Raw genomic sequence first — 23,656 nt, 5'->3', positions numbered from 1 at the left:
ACTTTTTATTACTGACTACTTTTTTCAATCTTCACAACAAATCACCTTCAGGTCATAATAGGTTGAGTGACAATCAATGAATTACTGTGTTTATGCATGAAATATGCTGCAGTCTGTGTCGAACTCCTTCCATCACTCAACCTTCAATGGTTCATAGATGATGTGGAGGTGCAGATTGAAATCAGTAGTTGGCAGTAAAAAGCTGAGATCCAGATGATGTTTGTTTATCTATTAAAGCAGTTTTTGCCACTCAGTGTCAGATACTTAGATAATACTTCCATCAGTGATAATTCTCGTTCTTCAAGGAGTAAAACAAGTGCGGCTCACTAATTTCTGCAATGTCACTTTGGTGGTTTGAGAGCCACACTGCTACATTGCAGCTTCTCAGTTGGTTACATGGGTCTTATAGGTACAGTTCCAGACTTTTTCACTACAGAAAATAGTTACTCAAGCAAGACAATAAGTTGAAATGATGGTGTTTTTTTTTCCAAATTCAAAAACATTACCCATTTATTTGAGTAAAATCAACATCAAAGACTAAGAAAATCCCAACAGCAACTAGGAAGAACAAAAGTGCGATATCTGCGAAAAGGGTTTCTGACCCAAAAAAGTATATTATAATTAGAACAACATTAAGCATATTCAGTAACTGTTTAAATATTGAAAACGGCTGTAGCAGACAGTTCTTCAAATACAGTGTTTCCCACAAAGGGGTTTACACTGTTTTAACTTTAATAACACTGACAAAAATTAATGAAAACCATGAATTTTTAAGTCATATACATGCTCACAACATTACTGATGATATTTTACTGTTGAAGACTTCAAAATGTCTTCAATTGACAACAATACAGAATCTGCAATGTTGCAGAACAGATCGACACAAACTGAAATGGTTGCCTTTGGAATGCAGTCAAAGGCGGTCACAATTGCCTCTCTCTCATGTTATCCAGCTTATGTGGCTTTGTGGTATACATGGTGTCCTTCAGAGTTCTCAACAGAAAGAAGTCTAATGGCGTTAGATCAGGAGGTCTGGGTGGAAACTCAACACTGTTTCACCCAGGAACTGCCACATGTCACAATAAGGCGGAAGAAAGAGGAAAAAAATCATGTTTGTAACAGTTGATGTACAGCTGCTACTATTCTTTCATGCAACATGGTAAGGTACTTTACACTTGTCACTGTTGCTCTAAAAAAGAATGGTCCTACAAGTCTTCTGACACATACCACACCACACTGATAATCCAGGAATATTAACAGCTTGTTCTTTGACATGGGGATTATCTTTTGTCCAGTTCAAACAGTTATACCAACTGATGCTTCCATTCAATTTAAATGTCATATCATCAGACCAAACACTGACATCAGTCAACTGGTTATTATCACAAATCCGTTCACAAAATTGAAGGCCCACATCCAGATCATCCTCACTCATTGCGTGAAGCATCCTGGAAATGTACGGTCCCGCACCTTGCTTGTTTTAAAATGTAGTGAACACTATTTGCTTGCACCTGACTCACATGCAGCTTGCCTTATGGACTTCTTTGAGGATCTTGTGAAAGCCTTCTCTCTCCGATTTGTCGTGATATTCTGTTAACATTACATGTAAAGGAGGTGCAATCTCAAACTCTGCCCACCATCCGTCTTTGCATTTCTTTCATGTTTTGACATATCAAATAACACTTTAAAACCGCTTTCTTTGCTCCAAGGACAAGTTCCCAGGCATCTTGTTATTTATATGTAGTTAATGGTGACTAAAAATTGAACAAAAGAAAAACAGTTGGAGGGCTACACACACTAGTCATGAGAGCATGATACAATCACAATTGGATCTGTTTATCATTAATACTTCAGCTATTAAAGTTTAAACAGTGTAAACCCGTTTTGCGGGACACCCTTTATAAGAAGAAAGGTTTAAGTATCTAATTAATCATTTTACTGTGAAGTAAGGAGCACTGATAAATGGTAGCGAAGCAAAATACTTTAGTTTTCACACAACAGATCAGTACTGAATATCAGTGGCTAGAAAAACTAAGAATCATTTAAAATTCAAATTCTTGCAGGTCATCTCCTAACTCCATGTGCTTGCATCAATTCCTCAACTGTTGATTTGTGTGCCAATACGCCACCACAGTAGCCCCCTCTTGAGAGTAGGACAGAGAACGACCAGCTGAGCGATATTGCCCAAAGTAGAGCACAGCTGTACTGCTCCTGTGTTGGAGTGTCATTACCAGTTGAGCCCCAAATCACTGTAAAAGCAAAGTATAGCTCATTACCAGTGGCTGAAGATTTTGCTTGCAGGATCTGAGGATGCTGGGAATACATAGGAATTTGGGACGTATCTTCTATCCTGCTCAAGTGAACATACCTCAAGAAGGTCTTGACACCACAGATATTGTTATGTATGAGATGGAACTATGGGCCTCATGAAAAAAAGGGTGACCCAGCTGAGTCACGCAATTTGACTCTTAGTCTGATCACGAGATGTGGCCATTAATTGCACACGCTGATCACGTAGGAACATGAATTTGCTGTCTGTAAACTAGTTGACTCTGGGCCAGACCAATGTATATTTTAATATTTCTCAAGCTGAGTAGTACAATAGGCAAAGTATCACTCCAGGTAATGCCGTGCCACATGAGCACTGCCTTTCCACCATTCCATTACTCGTCGGGTGGTAGCTTGTAGCCTTGAGGTGGGAGTTTCAATTACTTCTGAGAGTTCTGAAAAAAGCAAACAATCAAACTGATGGCCACAATCCATAGTCACTGTAGGCAGAACTTCAAATATGACATCCACATGCAAACAAACTCATTAGCCACAGCCTCTGCCAAAATATTGGCGTCTCTTCTGGCCAACAGATAGAGCTATCTATTATAGTCAATAAGTACTTGTACGCAATGGAGTAAGGGAATGGTCCAGTGACATCCAGGTGCATATGTGTAAATCTTGTTTCTGAAGTGATTGTATCTCCAATAGGTGTGAAGCCATGTTGACTGACTTCATTTTGCTGGCAATGTAAACATGCTCGCACTAGCTGGCAGCACTGCTCATCAGCTCCTGGTCATGTAAAACACTGAGTCACCTTTCCAGAGTGAGAAAGATCACGAACAACATGGAATATCTTCTCATGGTATGTTGTGGGAACGTGGAGGCGCAGTTGATCTTGTGGTGTGTCACACCATAAGGTGACTTCCAATGCTGGAACAAATATTTCCTTAAATTTGCAACTGGAGTTACAACTGTGCAATAGCATTTGTAGTTCTGGGTCCATGCGCTGCCAGTGATGCCCGTCCATGACATTCCACAGACTGCATTGTATGCTCATGAGAGGCAATGTGACACAATGTTTTTAGTCCACTTATAAGGTGATTGTCCGTAGTGAACTGTCCTATATACTCTAAATGTCTTATGAGGCAAGGTGGGCTGTGCTGACATTCTCTGGAAAGCTGTGATGAGAGGCTGATGATCTGTGAAGACAATGAATGTCTTTACTTCAAATTCGCTGCAGAACTATTTTGCTGTTTTGTACACTGCAGTAACTCTCAGCCTCTTGCAGACAAAGGGGTTTGAGCCTGTGTAAGTTTACAGGAAAAAAGCTAACGGCTACCAAGTTCCCAATACCCACTACTGTAGTGCCGAACCAATGGCCGTTTGGCTAGTGTCTACTGTTAAAGCTAACGGCTCAGAGTGATTTGGATGAAAGAACAAGGTAGCCATTGCCAATGCATCCTTAAGTCTATTACAGGCTCCAGTCGTTGTTTGTGTCCATGATACTGGGTGATTGCTGGAGGTATATTTTCCTTTAAGAGTGACAATGGGTGAGGCTTTTATTTGCACAACATTTGGTCAATCTCTTCAGTAAAAGTTTCTGATGCCTACAAAACATCTTAACTCTTCATAAGGTTTTGACTGAAGCATATTCAAAATTACCTGAATGTTGTCTGGGAGTGGTTTGGTACCCTGTGTCAACACTTCATATCCTAGAAATTTAACAGACAGCTTCCCTAACATACACTTGTTTATGTTTAGGAGGACACTATACTGCTGGAGATGCTGAAATCATAACTGTAAATGCTCCTTGTGCTCTTGCTCACCACTTGAAGAAAAAAAGATGTAATGTATATACATGAAACAAAAATTCTGGCCTCTTCAAATTATCATCTGTAAAGTGTTACGATGTCTCAAATGTGCTGCACAATTCAAAAGGCAAATAATGGAATTCAAATAACCCGAACAGGATAATGGCGACAACCTTAGGAATATCAAAGGGGGCTACAGGAACTTGCATATAGGCCTTGTCACAATCAATTGCACTGCAAATCGTAGCACCGTGTAACGCACTTGCAAAGTACTGGACATTAGTAATCGCATAGTGATCTGGGACGGTCCTAGCATTCAGAGCCCTAAAATTGCGGCAAGGATGATAGGTACCACCTTTTTTTACTCACCAAATGAAGTGGTGACACCCAGAGGCTGTCCGATCTGCATGTAATACTTGTGTCCAACTACTTGTTGAAATGCTGCATGGTTGCCGCTTAATGTTCTGGTGCTAAGCGGCGGGCACAGGCAGAGAGAGGCTGTTCAGGAACTGTTCGAATGTAGTGCATTGTTGCATGCCGAATTTTCTTTTGAGGTACGCTTGGCATGACTAAGTCTGAAAAGCTTTGTAGGAGTTGCTGAAATGGATCGTTATCCTCACTAGCAATGGTGGTTATATTTGGACTTTTCATCATTGTTGTAGGGATTATATGTTATAGATCCATCTTGATTAGCTGACAATTGTGTACATCCACAAGAAGCTCAAAATGGTTTTAAAAAGTCCACCCCAAGGTAGGAATGACTGTACTGTTTGCAGCTTTTAGTGTGCAACTCTCCTTACAATGTGCAGATTTAGTGCACTGTGAGGATGCGATGCTAATGTCCGATCTACTGCCAATTAAATAATTTGATGCCGTTCACTATGTCTTTCGCAAAGATATGCTTTTCTGAAGCACTTTGTATTTGCTGATATGCACACCGTCACGAAGTGCAGTTGTCATGGACTTGCTTTCGTTTAGTGCCTGCAGGATGATTGAACTGCTGTTTGTGGCTGATAATGCCCCTTATCGCTTGCTTTTGGCATTTGAGTAACAGCACAGTTGTTCACACTTCCTACCTGATATCGGAATTTGACATGATACCAGCACCACGTGGAAGCGTGACTTTTGTCGACCCTTGACTTGCAGCTGTGTTGTGCAGGTTGAAAACCATTTGTGTGGTGTTAGACATCAATATCGTCCTATAAAATACTGAAACGGTGCTGTAAATCTTTTAAAGTGTCCAAAAGTTTACCCTTTTCCTGATTTGTTTCAACAAGAGTGGTGTCAATCTGAATTTATTGTGTGTTGCTTTCTTTAACATTATCACAACACACAATGTCCAGAACTGAGCTTGTTGTTGCACACTTATTCTGAGTGAGTGCAGTAGGGGGAAAATGGAAAATTGCATCTATTTTCTCTGCTGAAATTGATAATGTAAACTGTCATATGGTACCAAAATGATACTCATCACAGATGGAAGACAGTGGAGACATATTGCAAATAATGTGTCTTCTGAAGAAAGGTTCTGACCTGCCAAATCAAGCAGTTGTCATAATACTTCTGATGGATTTCCATTTCTGATTTCCTCCTTATGTAGGACGCGTTGCATATCTTGTTCCTTTTGCACTGACAGGTGCTTTATTACTGTGTCCTTAAGACTCTGATATGATTGCTTGGTGACTGGCTGCAATATCAAGTCTTGCACCACTTTAACCAGCTCCTGATCCATGTTGGTGGAGATTAGGTTTAGTTTGTCTTCGTCATTGTGCACACTGTATTACTGAAAGATGCATTTCACTTGAACAAACCACTCTTCAGGAAAAGTTGACCAGAAAGTTGGTATTTGTACTGATTTTGATGTAGGTGAAATATTCATTTGTGAAGAAATTGATGACAAAATGAGAGAATTGTGATTCTGCTGCTGCCTATCTTCCTGCGTGAAGAGGGGAGGCACTTGATCTACCATTTTGTGGTGGCATAATATGTTATATGATGTGGATGAATTAATCTCTGAATTGCAAGGTTACCACTGTAGTTTCTTGTTTTAGCCCAGCATAAGGAGTGCTGGTAAATGGTAACAATGCAAGATACTTTATTTTAACTTTCATATAAAACATCGACATCAAATACCAGCAACTAGATAAACCAAGTATAATCTAAAATTGCAGATCATCTGTCAACTCCACGCACTTGCATCGATTCCTCGACTGTTGATATGTGTCGCTGATATGTTGCCACAAATATGAGATTTTAACACTGTGCTGTTATTGTGAATACTGCATCTGTCAATTGAAGAGCTAACAGGATTATGTGGAGGCATCTATTAATGAAATTATACAGGAAGTGGGTCTGGCCATGTTTATCATAAAAACAGGTTATCAGCTGGCAAACAAGGTAGAATTAATCAGATGGGCACATAAACACAGTGATGGAAATTTCAGGATAACTAGATGACTGCATGAATGTTTCTTCTCATCCCTTCCCACCAGATAACTTTTCAAGTTAACACAGCATATTTGCCTACTCTGATGAATATGGACACATACCATCATCACGATTCATCAACACTGACGCAGTTGATGCAATCTGTAAAAATTATTGAGGCACCTTATTGTGCCTTATTGAGGCACCTTATTTTTTAGTTACTGCCTATTATCTCTTATTATTAGTTTTCCCACATTGCGTTTTATTTGCCTGTTCTCTGTCTCCCTTAACCTAGTCAAACCAGCCATAAATAAGTAGTTCTATTGATGTACCCATATGCAAGAGAGTATGTAATGGAAACTCAAATAAGCAATAATAGATACAAATGACACTTCCACATTTTTTTCTTTAGCAACAATTATTAAGGAAGAGAGAATGCTGGTTTCCTTATGTTTATTCTCCATATCACATAATACACATTCTAGCATCGCAATTCAGTGAAGCTGAGAGCCACTCCACAGCTACCTCAAACATCAGTGGTAATCAAAAACCCCTCCTTTCATAGTTCAGGTACATTATTTCCATTGCAAAACTAACATCAGTGTCTTCATAATTATAACAGATCATGTCTTTCAACTCAATTTACAGTCAATGTATGTAATACATTTGTAGATTCATGTAACCTTACTATAAAAATAACCATTTTAAACATATTATTACTATGCCTTTGAAAAAAATTACTGTCAACTACCACCAATTATTTTTTCATCTCATTCACCTGTCACTGACTGTTAATCAAAAGAGGCCTAGATACTACTTGTTTTCTGGACTTTGGGTATCAAGCCTCTGTGAAGGATTTAAACCCTTTGTTCATGAATTATGGGTTTGTAATGAGCTACATGGCATGCATAACATAAAATCCCTCAGTGGAAACAAACTTTTCTAACCTTTACTGATTACATTTGCTCTCAAGGAAACCATCAAATTTGAACTAAACCAACTTGAACAACAAAAAGTCTCTGATAACATCAAGCCAATGAGCCATGTCACTGGATATCTTCAAGAAGCCTACTAGCAAATCATATTTGTGACAACTTCAAAGCAAACATTAACACAGGCCAAGGATGACATTTATTCAATTTCCTGTGCCAAAGAATTTCTCTTCCAGTTCACCAGCAGAAAGTGATTCTTCATGACTAACATAGCCAATGATTATGATTAGTTACAAATAAGCCTACTGTTCATGAAAGCTCAGCACATTTAGCAGTGTAGCAGTGATGGCCTGTGGAAAAAAGGTGTTCCATTTAAATGAACATTAACTGTGACAGGGCATATGTGAAATTAAAGCTGCTATTACACTGCATCCTACTTAGCAAACGTCATGCTTGGCAGCATGTTGATTTTGGCAGCTGGTATTTCAAAATATGGATCAGACTATCACACTATCACAATGCAGTTCTGATGGCTTCAAAAAACCAATATATCTCCAAGCCCTTAATCAGAGCCCACAAAAATTATTCCCAGATTATGTAGGAGGCATCAGTATTAAAATACTCCTATAACAAATTCTATACCTTACCTTATGGCTTGTGTGTCTAAACGATGGCATGCTTTTAACAACGAGATTTATTTTAAACCAATGTAATAGAATGTAAACAATGATTTACTCTTATTATTTCCCACTGGCTCTGTTCCCTCAGTAAAGATAACACAGTAAATCGAGAATGATTATGGTCTCCAGCAACTCTTATCATGCCCCCTATATGGTTGGCCCACAGGGATTCCGCATTATCCAGTCTCTCTGCTTGCTTACTTTATGCTGTGCCTTTGCCTAACAGAAGGTGTCACTAAGCTGCACACACAATGAGACGAGAACTTTCTGGTCATCCCCAGATCTTTCAAGATCAAATCATGGGCCTCTGGGGCATTATGAGGAGCACAGTTGCTACTCACCATATAGCAGAAATGCTGAGTCGCAGATAGGCACAACAAAAAGATTTTCACACTTAAAAGCTTTCAGCCAATGGCCTTTGTCAACAATACACACACACACACACACACACACACACACACACACACACACACACACACACTCCCTCCCCCTCCCTGCCCCAGTCTCCTCCTTACCCCCACCTAGTCGCCACTCCCATCATGCACTAGTGCTGCTGCTCGCAGTGTGATTTCAGCTGCCTGAGACTGCAGCTGTGTGTGTGAGTTGTGTTTGCTTGCATTTTTGTGTGTGTGTGTGTGTGTGTGTGTGTCTGTGTGTGTGTGCGTGTGTGATATTGTTGACGAAGGCCACTGGCCGAAAGCTTTCGGTGTGAAAGTCTTTTTGTTGTGCCTCTCTGCAACTCAGCATCTCCGCTATATGGTGAGTAACAACTTTCCTTCTCATAATGTAGTTGTATGAATATCAAGAGCTCAGATGGAAACCCAGTTCTACGCAAAGAAGGGAAAGCAGAAAGGTGGAAGGAGTATATAGAGGGTCTATACAAGGGCGATGTACTTGAGGACAATATTATGGAAATGGAGGAGGATGTAGATGAAGATGAAATGGGAGATATGATACTGCGTGAAGAGTTTGACAGAGCACTGAAAGACCTAAGTCGAAACAAGGCCCCGGGAGTGTACAACATTCCATTAGAACTACTGACGGCCTTGGGAGAGCCAGTCCTGACAAAACTCTACCATCTGGTGAGCAAGATGTATGAGACAGGCGAAATATCCTCAGACTTCAAGAAGAATATAATAATTCCAATCCCAAAGAAAGCAGGTGTTGACAGATGTGAAAATTACCGAACAATCAGTTTAATAAGTCATGGCTGCAAAATACTAACACGAATTCTTTACAGATGAATGGAAAAACCTTGGGGAAGATCAGTTTGGATTCCGTAGAAATATTGGAAAACATGAGGCAATACTGACCCTACGGCTTATCTTAGAAGCTAGATTAAGGAAAGGCAAACCTACGTTTCTTGCATTTGTAGACTTGGAGAAAGCTTTTGACAATGTTCACTGGAATACTCTCTTTCAAATTCTGAAGGTGGCAGGGGTAAAATACAGGGAGCGAAAGGCTATTTACAATTTGTATAGAAAACAAATGGCAGTTATGAGTTGAGGGGCATGAAAGGGAAGCAGTGGTTGGGAAGGGAGTGAGACAGGGTTGTAGCCTCTCCCCGATGTTATTCAATCTGTATATTGAGCAAGCAGTGAAGGAAACAAAAGAAAAATTCGGAGTAGGTATTAAAATCCATGGAGAAGAAATAAAAACGTTGAGATTAGTCGATGACATTGTAATTCTGTCAGAGACAGCAAAGGACTTGTAAGAGCAGTTGCACGGAAAGGATAGTGTCTTGAAGGGAGGATATGAGATGAACATCAACAAGAGCAAAAAGAGGATAATGGAATGTAGTCGAATTAAGTCGGGTGATGATGAGGGTATTAGATTAGGAAATGAGACACTTAAAGTAGTAAAGGAGTTTTGCTATTTGGGGAGCAAAATAACTGATGATGGTGGAAGTAGAGAGGATATAAAATGTAGACTGGCAATGGCAAGGAAAGCGTTTCTGAAGAAGAGAAATTTGTTAACATCGAGTATAGATTTAAGTGTCAGGAAGTCATTTCTGAAAGTATTTGTATGGAGTGTAGCCATGTATGGAAGTGAAACATGGACGATAAATAGTTTGGACAAGAAGAGAATAAAAGCGTTCGAAATGTGGTGCTACAGAAGAATGCTGAAGATTAGATGGGTAGATTACATAACTAATGAGGAGGTGTTAAATAGGATTGTGGAGAAGAGAAGCTTGTGGCATAACTTGACTAGAAGAAGGAATCGGTTGGTAGAACAAGTTCTGAGGCATCAAGGGATCGCCAATTTAGTATTGGAGGACAGCGTGGAGGGTAAAAATCGTAGAGGGAGACCAATAGATGAATACACCCAGCAGGTTCAGAAGGATGTAGGTTGCAGTAGGTACTGGGAGATGAAGAAGCTTGCACAGGATAGAGTAGCACAGAGAGCTGCATCAAACCAGTCTCAGGACTGAAGACCACAACAACAACAACAACAGCAACAACAACAATGTGGTTATGGGAGGTGGGCAGAAAAACTGGCACACTTCTGCAGATATTTGCCCCCTACCTAATTCTCCACAAAATACGGGACAGGATCCGTATTGACTAAGTAGGTCTATTCCTTAAGTCAATGTGAACCAATAGGCCGCACTCTGGGTATTACAATGAAACATTGGCTATGTAGGGCCTACCAGAGACCTTGAAGCCCTTAGTTCTCTCAGTATAGCTACTCAGACTGTTTCAAGATTGAAACAGAATACTGTACTAAATAGCAACAGCATGCCATACACAGTGCAATGACTAGGCTAAGTGGTTGGACAAACTTTAAAGTGCGAAATGCAGAAGGTCATATGGGTGATATGCACTTATGGAAGGGCTGATGGTCTTTTTGGGTAAATCTACACCTACATCACACTTTGCAAACCACCTAACAGTGTGTGGCAGGGAATACTACTGTTAACACTAACTGATCCCCCCCTTCGCTGTTCCACTCGCAAAAGGCACATTGGAAGAATGAATGTTGGAAAGCCCCTGTATTAGCTCTAATATGTCAAATTCTCTCGTTGTGGTCATTTCATGAATGTATGTGGGAGGAAGTAATATGTTGTCTGACTCCTCCCAGAAAATGCTTACTCTAAATTTTGATACTAAACCTCTCTGTGATGCCCAACAACTCTCTTGCAACATCTGCCACTGGAGTTTGTTGAGCATCTCTGTACTGCTCTCATGAACATTAAATGAACCTGTCACAAAACACACACTCTTTTTTGGATCTTCTCTATCCATTCTATCAGTCCTACGTGGTAAGAATCCCAAACTGATGAACAATAGTCGAAAACCAATCGAAAAAGAGTTACATCTCCTTAAGATTCTTCCTACGAATCTCAGTCTGGCATCTGTTTTTTCAACTATTTGTTTTATGTGATCATTCCACTTAAGGTTGCTCTGGGTAGTTGTTGTTGTTGTTGTGGTCTTCAGTCCTGAGACTGGTTTGATGCAGCTCTCCATGCTACTCTATCCTGTGCAAGCTTCTTCATCTCCCAGTACCTACTGCAACCTACATCCTTCTGAATCTGCTTAGTGTATTCATCTCTTGGTCTCCCCCTACGATTTTTACCCTCCACGCTGCCCTCCAATACTAAATTGGTGATCCCTTGATGCCACAGGACATGTCCTATCAACCGATCCCTTCTTCTGGACAAGTTGTGCCATAAACTTCTCTTCTCCCCAATCCTATTCAATACTTCCTCATTAGTTATGTGATCTACCCATCTAATCTTCAGCATTCTTCTGTAGCACCACATTTCGAAAGCTTCTATTCTCTTCTTGTCCAAACCTATTTACCGTCCAGGTTTCACTTTCATACATGGCTACACTCCATAGAAATACTTTTAGAAATGACTTCCTGACACTCAAATCTATACTCGATGTTAACAAATTTCTCTTCTTCAGAAACGCTTTCCTTGCCATTGCCAGTCTACATTTTATATCCTCTCTACTTCCACCATCATCAGTTATTTTGCTCCCCAAATAGCAAAACTCCTTTACTACTTTAAGTGTCTCATTTCCTAATCTAATGCCCTCAGCATCACCCGACTTAATTCGACTACATTCCATTATCCTCGTATTGCTTTTGTTGATGTTCATCTTATACCCTCCTTTCAAGACACTGTCCATTCCGTTCAACTGCTCTTCCAAGTCCTTTGCTGTCTCTGACAGAATTACAATGTCATCGGCGAACCTCAAAGTTTTTATTTCTTCTCCATGGATTTTAATACCTACTCCGAATATTTCTTTTGTTTCCTTTACTGCTTGCTCAATATACAGATTGAATAACATCGGGGAGAGGCTACAACCCTGTCTTACTCCCTTCCCAACCACTGCTTCCCTTTCATGTCCCTCGACTCTTATAACTGCCATCTGGTTTCTGTACAAATTGTAAATAGCCTTTTGCTCCCTTTATTTTACCCCTGCCAGCTTTAGAATTTGAAAGAGAGTATTCCAGTGAACATTGTCAAAAGCTTTCTCTAAGTCTACAAATGCTAGAAACGTAGGTTTGCCTTTCCTTAATCTTTTTCTTCTAAGATAAGTCGTAAGGTCAGTATTGCCTCACGTGTTCCAGTATTTCTACGGAATCCAAACTGATCTTCCCCAAGGTCGGCTTCTACTAGTTTTTCCATTCGTCTGCAAAGAATTCGTGTTAGTATTTTGCAGCTGTGGCTTATTAAACTGATTGTTCGGTAATTTTCACATCTGTCAACACCTGCTTTCTTTGGGATTGGAATTATTATATTCTTCTTGAAGTCTGAGGGTATTTCGCCTGTTTCATACATCTTGCTCACCAGATGGTAGAGTTTTGTCAGGACTGGCTCTCCCAAGGCCGTCAGTAGTTCCAATGGAATGTTGTCTACTCCGGGGGCCTTGTTTCGACTCAGGTCTTTCAGTGCTCTGTCAAACTCTTCACGCAGTATCGTATCTCCCATTTCATCTTCATCTACATCCTCTTCCATTTCCATAATATTGTCCTCCAGTACATCGCCCTTGTATAGACCCTCTATATACTCCTTCCACCTTTCTGCTTTCCCTTCTTTGCTTAGAACTGGGTTTCCATCTGAGCTCTTGATGTTCATACAAGTGGTTCTCTTATCTCCAAAGGTCTCTTTAATTTTCCTGTAGGCAGTATCTATCTTACCCCTAGTGAGATAAGCCTCTACATCCTTACATTTGTCCTCTAGCCATCCCTGCTTAGCCATTTTGCACTTCCTGTCGATCTCGTTTTTGAGACTTTTTATTCCTTTTTGCCTGCTTCTTTTACTGCATTTTTATATTTTCTCCTTTCATCAATTAAATTCAGTATTTCTTCTGTTACCCAAGGATTTCTACTAGCCCTCGTCTTTTTACCTACTTGATCCTCTGCTGCCTTCACTACTTCATCCCTCAGAGCTACCCATTCTTCTTCTACTGTATTTCTTTCCCCCATTCCTGTCAATTGTTCCCTTATGCTCTCCCTGAAACTCTGTACAACCTCTGGTTCTTTCAGTTTATCCAGGTCCCATCTTCTTAAATTCCCACCTTTTTGCAGTTTCTTCAGTTTTAATCTACAGGTCATAACCAAAATATTGTGGTCAGAGTCCACATCTGCCCCTGGAAATGTCTTACAATTTAAAACCTGGTTCCTAAATCTCTGTCTTACCATTATATAATCTGGGTAGTTACTCCTACATATTTTATGGTAGATACAGTTTCCAGCAATTTGTCACCAATTGTGTAGTTATAAAGTACTGGATTTCTTTTCTTATGTAGGTGCAATATGTTACATTTATTTATGTTTGGTGTCAATTGTCAGACATGCAGTATTCCTCAGTCCTCAGCTAGTCATTTTACAAATCAATAGTCTTCTGGCACTGCTACTTTCTTACAGACAACCGCCTCTGCAAACTGCCTTAAAGCACTTCTGATGATTTCTATTAGATCATTTATATACTGTATTTTACAGCCTATGAGAACTACAGACTAAGACACACCATAATTTTTAAATAATTTTTGTTAAAAACAGCATTTTTATTATTAGACTGCAAAGACAGACTAAAAATATTAGTTTATAAAACTGAACTGGCCTTTAAAATCCCTGAAAATAGTCATCTGAACTTTCTCCTCCTCCTCCTCCTCCTCCTCCTCCTCCTCCTCATCATCATCATCATCATCATCATCATCATCATCATCATCATCATCTCCATCATCATCATCATCATCATCATCTAAGATAGTCTTCACTGCCATCAAAAGTGTTACTTAGGCTGCACTCCTTGAAATATTTAACAATAATGTCTTCTCTCACCCTAGACGATGATTGTTTTATCCACTGACATACTTTTTTGATAGTACGTCATTTCAAGCTCCCTTCGGCATGAAGTCATGTTGTGTTTCATCCAGCATCCATTTGTTCCACTCCTCTTCATATACACTTTAAATGCTTTATTTATCATGAAATCAAGAGGTTGTAATTGTGAAGTACATCCTCCTGGAATAACAGCAAGCTTGGTATTTCCCTGTCTCAACTTCTCTTTCACAGAATTTTTCAAATGACTATTAAACTGATCTAGCACAAGAAGAGAACTATTCTTCAATAAAGCACCTTTCCTTCTCTCCCACATTCTGTTAATTCATAATTTCATACCAGCCTCATCCATCTGACCCTTGTCATGAACATGAACAACAACACGTGATGGCATTTCAGAAGGTTTTGGCATTGTTTTGCACTTGAATATGATCTTTGGATAAGTTTAGTACCACAGCACAATATGAAAGGACAACAACGTAGTCCATTTCTTCATGTCTATGCCTATGAGACAGGCAAAATACCCTCCGACTTCAAGAAGAATATAATAATTCCAATCCCAAAGAAAGCAGGTGTTGACAGATGTGAAAATTACCGAACTATCAGTTTAATAAGTCACAGCTGCAAAATACAAACGCGAATTCTTTACAGACGAATGGAAAAACTGATAGAAGCCGACCTCGGGGAACTTCAATTTGGATTCTGTAGAAATGTTGGAACACGTGAGGCAATACTGATCCTACGACTTATCTTAGAAGAAAGATTAAGGAAAGGAAAACATACGTTTCTAGCATTTGTAGACTTAGAGAAAGCTTTTGACAATGAAGACTGGAATACTCACTTTCAAATTCTGAAGGTGGCAGGGGTAAAATATAGGGAGCGAAAGGCTATTTACAATTTGTACAGACACCAGATGGCAGTTATAAGAGTCGAGGGACATGAAAGGGAAGCAGTGGTTGGGAAGGGAGTGAGACAGGGTTGTAGCCTCTCCCCGATGTTATTCAATCTGTATATCGAGCAAGCAGTAAAGGAAACAAAAGAAAAGTTCGGAGTAGGTATTAAGTTCCATGGAGAAGAAATAAAAACTCTGAGGTTGGCCGATGACATTGTAATTTTGTCAGAGACAGCAAAGGACTTGGAAGAGCAGTTGAATGGAATGGACAATGTCTTGAAAGGAGGATATAAGACGAACATCAACAAAAGCAAAACGAGGATAATGGAATGTAGTCGAATTAAGTTGGGTGATGCTGAGGGAATTAGATTAGGAAATGAGACACTTAAAGTAGTAAAGGAGTTTTGCTATTTGGAGAGCAAAATAACTGATGATGGTGGAAGTAGAGAGGATATAAAATGTAGATTGGCAACGGCAAGGAAAGCGTTTCTGAAGAAGAGAAATCTGTTAACATCGAGTATAGATTTAAGTGTCAGGAAGTCATTTCTGAAAGTATTTGTATGGAGGTTAGCAATGTATGGAAGAGAAACATGGACGATAAATAGTTTGGACAAGAAGAGAATAGAAGCTTTCGAAATGTGGTGCTACAGAAGAATGCTGAAGATTAGATGGGTAGATCACATAACTAATGAGGAAGTATTGAATAGGATTGGGGAGAAGAGAAATTTGTGGCACAACTTGACCAGAAGAAGGGATCGGTTGGTAGGACATGTTCTGAGGCATCAAGGGATCACCAATTTAGTATTGGAGGGCAGCATGGAGGGTAAAAATCATAGAGGGAGACTAAGAGATGAATACACTAAGCAGATTCAGAAGGATGTAGGTTGCAGTAGGTACTGGGAGATGAAGAAGCTTGCGCAGGATAGAGTAGCATGGAGAGCTGCATCAAACCAGTCTCAGGACTGAAGACCACAACAACAACAACAACAGATCGTGTGAGTGTTGTCACTTTACAAGAAGTGTTATCAGCATGGGAGGCTGTCTGCCAGATTTGAATCCATAATGACAACGGCATTCCAACATTCAGCCACTATCATGGAATAATATTGATGGTCCACCTTGCAATGGACACCCGCCATCAACAGCACCATCTTAAGGCCACTACTTACAAATTATGGTGCATAAATGTCCCTTGGACATTGCACCCAATTTGGAGGCTACAGTGAGGGTTGTGTGCACTTTATCACCTTGCTAACGCTGTCTCCCTCCTGCCCCACCATCACAAACCCAGAACACTGTATAGCCTATGATGCATCATCACAGTCTACAGTGCCAGTGAACTCGAATTGAAAGTTATGTGTGTTATTGGTGATAGTACAATATTTTTGTTAGTAGCTAGTTTCATAATGGAAAAAAAATAAAAGGTATTCCTATGATGCAAGCTATAAATTGAAAGTAATAGCATACGCAGAATATCATGGAAACTGAGTGGCATTTCGGCCCTCCACCAATAGAAAAAACCATTAGTGACTGGCGGGCTAGTAAAGAAGAACTGAAAAAATGACGAAGACAAAATGTGCAAATAAGGCACTGAAAGCAAAATGACTAAGGCAAGATGATGATGTATTGAAATGGATTCAAGAACACCATCACAGTGGCATTGGAATCAATACAAAAATGATTCAAATACATGCTCGTAAGATAGCACTACAGTGGAACTTAACAGACTTTAAGGATGGAGTTGGTTGATGCTACATGTTTATGAAGCGTCACGGTCATAGCATGCGAACCAAAATCAAAATATCTCAGAAAATGCCATGCGAGTATGAGGAGAAAATATTATCTTTCCTTTGCTTTATTATTCAATACTGAAAGAAAAGAAGTGTGTAATTAAGCCAAGTAATGAATGTGGAAGAAACTCCTCTGACATTTGATGGGCCGAGTAGAAGAACTGTGGCCTTGTAAGGTTCTAAAACTGTAACTCAGCCGATGGTAGAGGACTGGCTCTCCCAAGGCCGTCAGTAGTTCTAATGGAATGTTGTCTACACCGGGGGCCTTGTTTCGACTCAGGTCTTTCAGTGCTCTGTCAAACTCTTCACGCAGTATCATATCTCCCATTTCATCTTCATCTACATCCTCTTCCATTTCCATAATATTGTCTTCAAGTACATTGCCCTTGTATAGACCCTCTATATACTCCTTCCACCTTTCTGCTTTGCCTTCTTTGGTTAGAACTGGGTTTCCATCAAAGCTCTTGATATCCATGCAAGTGATTCTCCTTTCTCCAAAGGTCTCTCTAATTTTCCTGTAGGCAGTATCTATCTTACCCCTAGTGAGATAAGCCTCTACATCCTTACATTTGTCCCCTAGCCATCCCTGCTAAGCCATTTTGCACTTCCTGTCGATCTCGTTTTTGAGACTTTTTATTCCTTTTTGCCTGCTTCATTTACTGCATTTTTATATTTCCTCCTTTCATCAATTACATTCAATATTTCTTCTGTTACCCAAGGGTTTCTATTAGCCCTCGTCTATTTACCTACTTGATCCTCTGCTGTCTTCACTATTTCATCCCTCAAAGCTACCCATTCTTCTTCTACTGTATTTCTTTCCCCCATTCCTGTCAATTGTTCCCTTATGCTGTCCCTGAAACTCTGTACAACCTCTGGTTCTTTCAGTTTATCCAGGTCCCATTTCCTTAAATTCTCACCTTTTTGCAGTTTCTTCAGTTTTAATCTACAGTTCATAACCAATAGACTGCGGTCAGAGTCCACATCTGCCCCTGGAAATGTCTTACAATTAAAACCTGGTTCCTAAATCTCTGTCTTACCATTATATAATCTATCTGATACCTTTTAGTATCTCCAGGGTTCTTCCATGTATACAACCTTCTATCATGATTCTTAAACCAAGTGTTAGCTATGATTAAGTTGTGCTCTGTGCAAAATTCTACCAGGCGGCTTCCTCTTTCATTTCTTATCCCCAATCCATATTCACCTACTACATTTCCTTCTCTCCTTTTTCCTACACTAGAATTCCAGTCACCCATGACTATTAAATTTTCGTCTCCCTTCACTATCTGAATAATTTCTTTTAATCATCATACATTTCTTCAATTTCTTCGTCATCTGCAGAGCTAGTTGGCATATAAACTTGTACTACTGTAGTAGGTGTGGGCTTCGTATCTATCTTGGCCACAATAATGCGTTCACTATGCTGTTTGTAGTAGCTTACCCGCATTCCTATTTTCCTATTCATTATTAAACCTACTCCTGCATTACCCCTATTTGATTTTGTGTTTATAACCCTGTAGTCACCTGACCAGAAGTCTTGTTCCTCCTGCCACCGAACTGCACTAATTCTCACTATATCTAACTTTAACCTATCCATTTCCCTTTTTAAATTTTCTAACCTACCTGCCCGATTAAGGGATCTGACATTCCACGTTCCAATCCGTAGAACGCCAGTTTTCTTTCTCCTGATAACGACATCCTCGTGAGTAGTCCCCACCCGGAGATCCAAATGAGGGACTATTTTACCTCCGGAATATTTTACCCAAGAGGACGCCATCATCATTTAATCATACACTAAAGCTGCATGCCCTCTGGAAAAATTAAGGCCGTAGTTCCCCCTTGCTTTCAGCCGTTCGCAGTACCAGCACAGCAAGGCCGTTTTGGTTATTGTTACAAGGCCAGATCAGTCAATCATCCAGACTGTTGCCCTTGCAACTACTGAAAAGGCTGCTGCCCCTCTTCAGGAACCACACATTTGTCTGGCCTCTCAACAGATACCCCTCCGTTGTGGTTGTACCTACGGTACGGCTATCTGTATCGCTGAGGCACGCAAGCCTCCCCACCAATGGCAAGGTCCATGGTTCATGGAGGGGTCTTACCATTATATAATCTACTATATGAAATAATCTATTATATGAATCTATTATTTCTATCTATTATCTATATGAATCTATTATTTTATATTATATGAATCTATTATATGCATAATCTGTTATATAAACAAAACTCTGAGGCTTGTCAAAGATAGCACAGCAGCCATAAGCAGCACTTTACTATTCATAACTGGAAACTAAGTATGCTCCTCTGACAAAAATGATTTATTGTGATCCCTATTACACAGGCTGCTTTATGCAGTGATCTTCTCTGGTCAAAAGATTATTCAGAAATAAGCTTTCTGATTAAAAAACTAAACAAATACGGAAGGTGACATACAAATTTTTTACACAGTTTACTAACCACATCAACCACTTCATAAGCAGCACATATTTTGTCAACCAGTTCTTTATAAAAAAGTTCCAACTAGATACCATGAACGTGTAAAACTTACAGTGATAGCAGAACCACGTTAAATTCAGCTGGTACCTCTGTAGCTGCAAATACTTTCTTAAATGAAAAGTTTTACTGCTACCTTCAAGTAAGGATGCATTTCTATTAAAAGTGTGACACCAGTCACTTAAGGTAGTTTACAACCAGTAACTGTTTTGCGGCGTAAAGTCGAGCACCGGAACGACATTCGGACACGAGAGAGCAGAGAGGTCTGTGAAGATGATGTCAGCCAATTCCATGCTAACTGGCCCCTCTTCAGGACGACAACACGGCAGCAGCAGCCTCTATGCAAAGAGAACATAAGTGCTGCGCCCGACTGGTCGCTGCCCAGTTCTACAAGAAGCCTCAAGATTAGCAACCTGAACAGGACCATCAACTGTATTACTTCACTTATATTGTTGTTGTTGTTGTTGTTGTTGTTGCAGTCTTCAGTCCCAAGACTGGTTTGATGCAGCTCTCCATGCTACTCTATCCTGTGCAAGCTTCTTCATCTCCCAGTACCTACTGCAACCTACATCCTTCTGAATCTGCTTAGTATATTCATCTCTTGGTCTCCCCCTACGATTTTTACCCTCCACGCTGCCCTCCAATACTAAATTGGTGATCCCTTGATGCCTCAGAATATGTCCTACCAACCGATCCCTTCTTCTGATCAAGTTGTGCCACAAACTTCTCTTCTCCCCAATCCTATTCAATACTTCCTCATTAGTTATGTGATCTACCCATCTAATCTTCAGCATTCTTCTGCAGCACCACATTTCGAAAGCTTCTATTCTTTTCTTGTCCAAACTATTTACCGTCCATGTTTCACTTCTGTACATGGCTACACTCCATACAAATACTTTCAGAAATGACTTCCTGACACTTAAATCTATACTCGATGTTAACAAATTTCTCTTCTTCAGAAACGCTTTCCTTGCCATTGCCAGTCTACATTTTATATCCTCTCTACTTCCACCATCATCAGTTATTTTGCTCCCCAAATAGCAAAACTCCTTTACTATTTTAAGTGTCTTATTTCCTAATCTAATACCCTCAACATCACCCAACTTAATTCGACTACATTCCATTATCCTCGTTTTGCTTTTGTTGATGTTCATCTTATATGCTCCCTTCAAGACACCATCCATTCCGTTCAACTGCTCTTCCAAGTCCTTTGCTGTCTCTGACAGATGTTTATAGTGCTCATGACATGAATGAAAAATATAACACATTCATGAACAATGTCAGTACCTTAGTTGAAAACTGTTTTCCTCTAAAAGTTACTCAAATTAAACAGAAGTCTATAATAAAACCATGGATTACACAAGGAATAAAGATTTCCTGTAAGACAAAAAGGAAAATGTATCTGTCGACCAAGAATAGCTCCAATGCTGATGATTTAGCTAAATACAAGGAATACGGTCAAATATTTAAAAAAAGTCCAGAATTTTATTTAAAAAAGTATTTCAGACATCTAAACAAATGCACTACGAGAAGAAGATAGCAACGTCAGGGAACAAAATAAAAACAATATGCGATATAGTGAAAAATGAGACTTGTAGAACCAGAAAGGAACAGGAGCAAATAGCATTAAGGGTAGATGACACATTAGTAACCAATGGGCATAGTATGGCAAATCTATTTAACAAGTACTTTATATCCGTTACTGATAGAATGGGATTGTCAGGATCAGTAAATAATGCCCTTGAATATCTGAAACTAGCCTTTATAAATAGCTTCAGGTACGTGAATATGTCACTCACTTCACCAAAAGAAATAACTTCCATAATAAAATCTTTAAAAACAAAGCATTCTAGTGGTTACGATGAAGTATCAACAAAGTTAATTAAGGCATGTTCGATTGTGTGAACCACAACATCCTTTTAAATAAATTAGAATTCTATGGTGTCACGGGCAGTGCTGCAAAATGGTTCAAGTCATACCTCGCTAACAGGAAACAAAGGGTGTCATTGAAAGGGACTAGTGAATTAAGTCATCAGTCATCATCAGAATGGGAAGAAATTACATGTGGTGTCCCACAAGGATCCATCTTAGGGCCATTGCTTTTTCTTATGTACATTAATGATCCCTCATCGGTTACTCTGCTAGAAGCAGAGTTCATTTTGTTTGCAGATGACACAAGTATTGCAATAAATAGTATATAGAGTGTAGTTCTAGAAAGATCTGCTAATGATATTTTCATGGATATTAATAAATGGTTTAAAGCCAACTCATTGACATTAAACTTCGAAAAGACTCACTATATGCAATTCAGAACCTGTAAGAGGTTTCCACCCAGCATATGCATAAAGTATGAAGAAGAGCAGATAGAAAGAGGTTGACGGTCTTAAATTCCTGGGATTACAACTTGATAATAAATTCAGTTGGGAGGAGCACACCACAGAACTGCAGAAACACCTTAACAAATCTGTATTTGCAATTCGAGTGTTAGCAGACATAGGCGACATAAAAATGAAAAAACTTGCATACTTTGCCTAATTTCATTCCATAATGTCATATGGTATAAAATTTTGGTGTAACTCTTCAAGTCAAACAAAAGTTTTCAGAGTCCAAAAGTGTGTAATATGTATTATTTGTGGAGTAAATTCACGGACGTCCTGTAGAAACCTCTTCAAAGAACTGGCTATACTAACTACTGCCTCTCAGTATATTTACTCCTTAATGAAATTTGTCCTAAATAATATACCTCTTTTTCCAACAAACAGCTCAGTTCATACATACAATACCAGGAACAAAAACGATCTGCACAAGGACTTAAAAGCACTTACTTTAGTTCAAAAAGGAGTTCACTACTCAGGAACACTCATCTTCAATAATTTGCCAGCAAACATAAAAAATTTAGTTACAAATAAAGATTGGTTTAAAAGGAGCCTGAAAGACTTACTAGTGGCCAACTCCTTCTACTCCATTGACAATTTTTTAATAGAAACAAATGATGTACTGCATACGAGGTTTATCCGGAAAATACGTATAAAAGTTGAATAATAACTTTATTTTACAATTATTCAGGTATTACAATATGGCCTCCTTCAAAGTACTCGCCCTGAGATGCGATATACTTCTGCCAACGCCGTTTCCACTGTTGATAACATTGCTGAAAGTTTTCAGCTGTGATGTTGTTCAGTTGCCATGTCGTTTCCGCCTTGATGGTTTCCACATCTCCCAAGTGCCGCCCCCGAAGCACCATTTTGCATTTCGGGAACATGAAGAAGTCACAATGGGGCTAAACCGGGTGAGAAAGGCGGGTGGTCTGTAACAGTGATTGAGCTTCGGGCCAAAAACTCGTGCACAACGAGCGACGTGTGAGCGGGCGCATTGTCGTGATGAAGGATCCACCTGCACCCTTTTGCCAACTCCGGTCGAACTCGGGCCACATGAGCTCTGAGACGTGTCAGAACTTCAACGTAAACATTTCCGTTCACTCTCTGACTGGGAAGGACAAATTCCTTGTGAACAATGCCCCTAGAATCAAAGAAAACAATCAAGATTGTCTTCACATTGGACCTTGATTTTCACGACTTTTTTGTTCTCGGTTCTCCTGCTAGTTTCCATTTCTTGCTTTGAGATTTGAGCTCCACATCGAATTCGTAAAACCAGGACTCGTCTCCGGTGATGACTCGGTTGAGAAAGTCCCCCCGTTCCTCTGCTTCCAACCAATCCTCACAGCACTCAACCCTCTTTGCTTTCTGTTCTGGCGTCAAGAACTTCGGTACGATTTTCGCACACAATTTCTTCATTTCAAGTTTTTGTGTCAGGATTTCGTGAACGATTGTTGGGGATTGACAGCTCGTCAGCAATCATTCTGACTGTCAATCTATGGTCTTTAAGAACACAAGCCTGAATTCGTTCAACATTTGCATCGGAACTCAATGTCGATGGGTGTCCTGGGCGAGGGTAATCATTCACTTCTTCTCAGCCATCCCGGAACCTTTTTAACAACTTGTTCACGGTTGGTTCCTTCAGAGAATTGCCTCCATAAACCTGTTTCAAACGCTCAAAAATCTCACGG

At 39.7% G+C, this 23,656-nt stretch overlaps 1 protein-coding gene across 1 annotated transcript in view; it reads right to left on the bottom strand.

Annotated features, from left to right (window-relative positions):
* Positions 1 to 23,656, bottom strand: part of LOC126187740 (tetratricopeptide repeat protein 37) — a 165,851-nt gene that overhangs the window by 117,263 nt on the left and 24,932 nt on the right. The window lies entirely within an intron of this gene.

This window comes from Schistocerca cancellata, chromosome 5, assembly GCF_023864275.1.
Source record: "Schistocerca cancellata isolate TAMUIC-IGC-003103 chromosome 5, iqSchCanc2.1, whole genome shotgun sequence".
NCBI lineage: Eukaryota > Metazoa > Arthropoda > Insecta > Orthoptera > Acrididae > Schistocerca > Schistocerca cancellata.
This window is presented reverse-complemented; position numbering and strand designations above follow the sequence as displayed.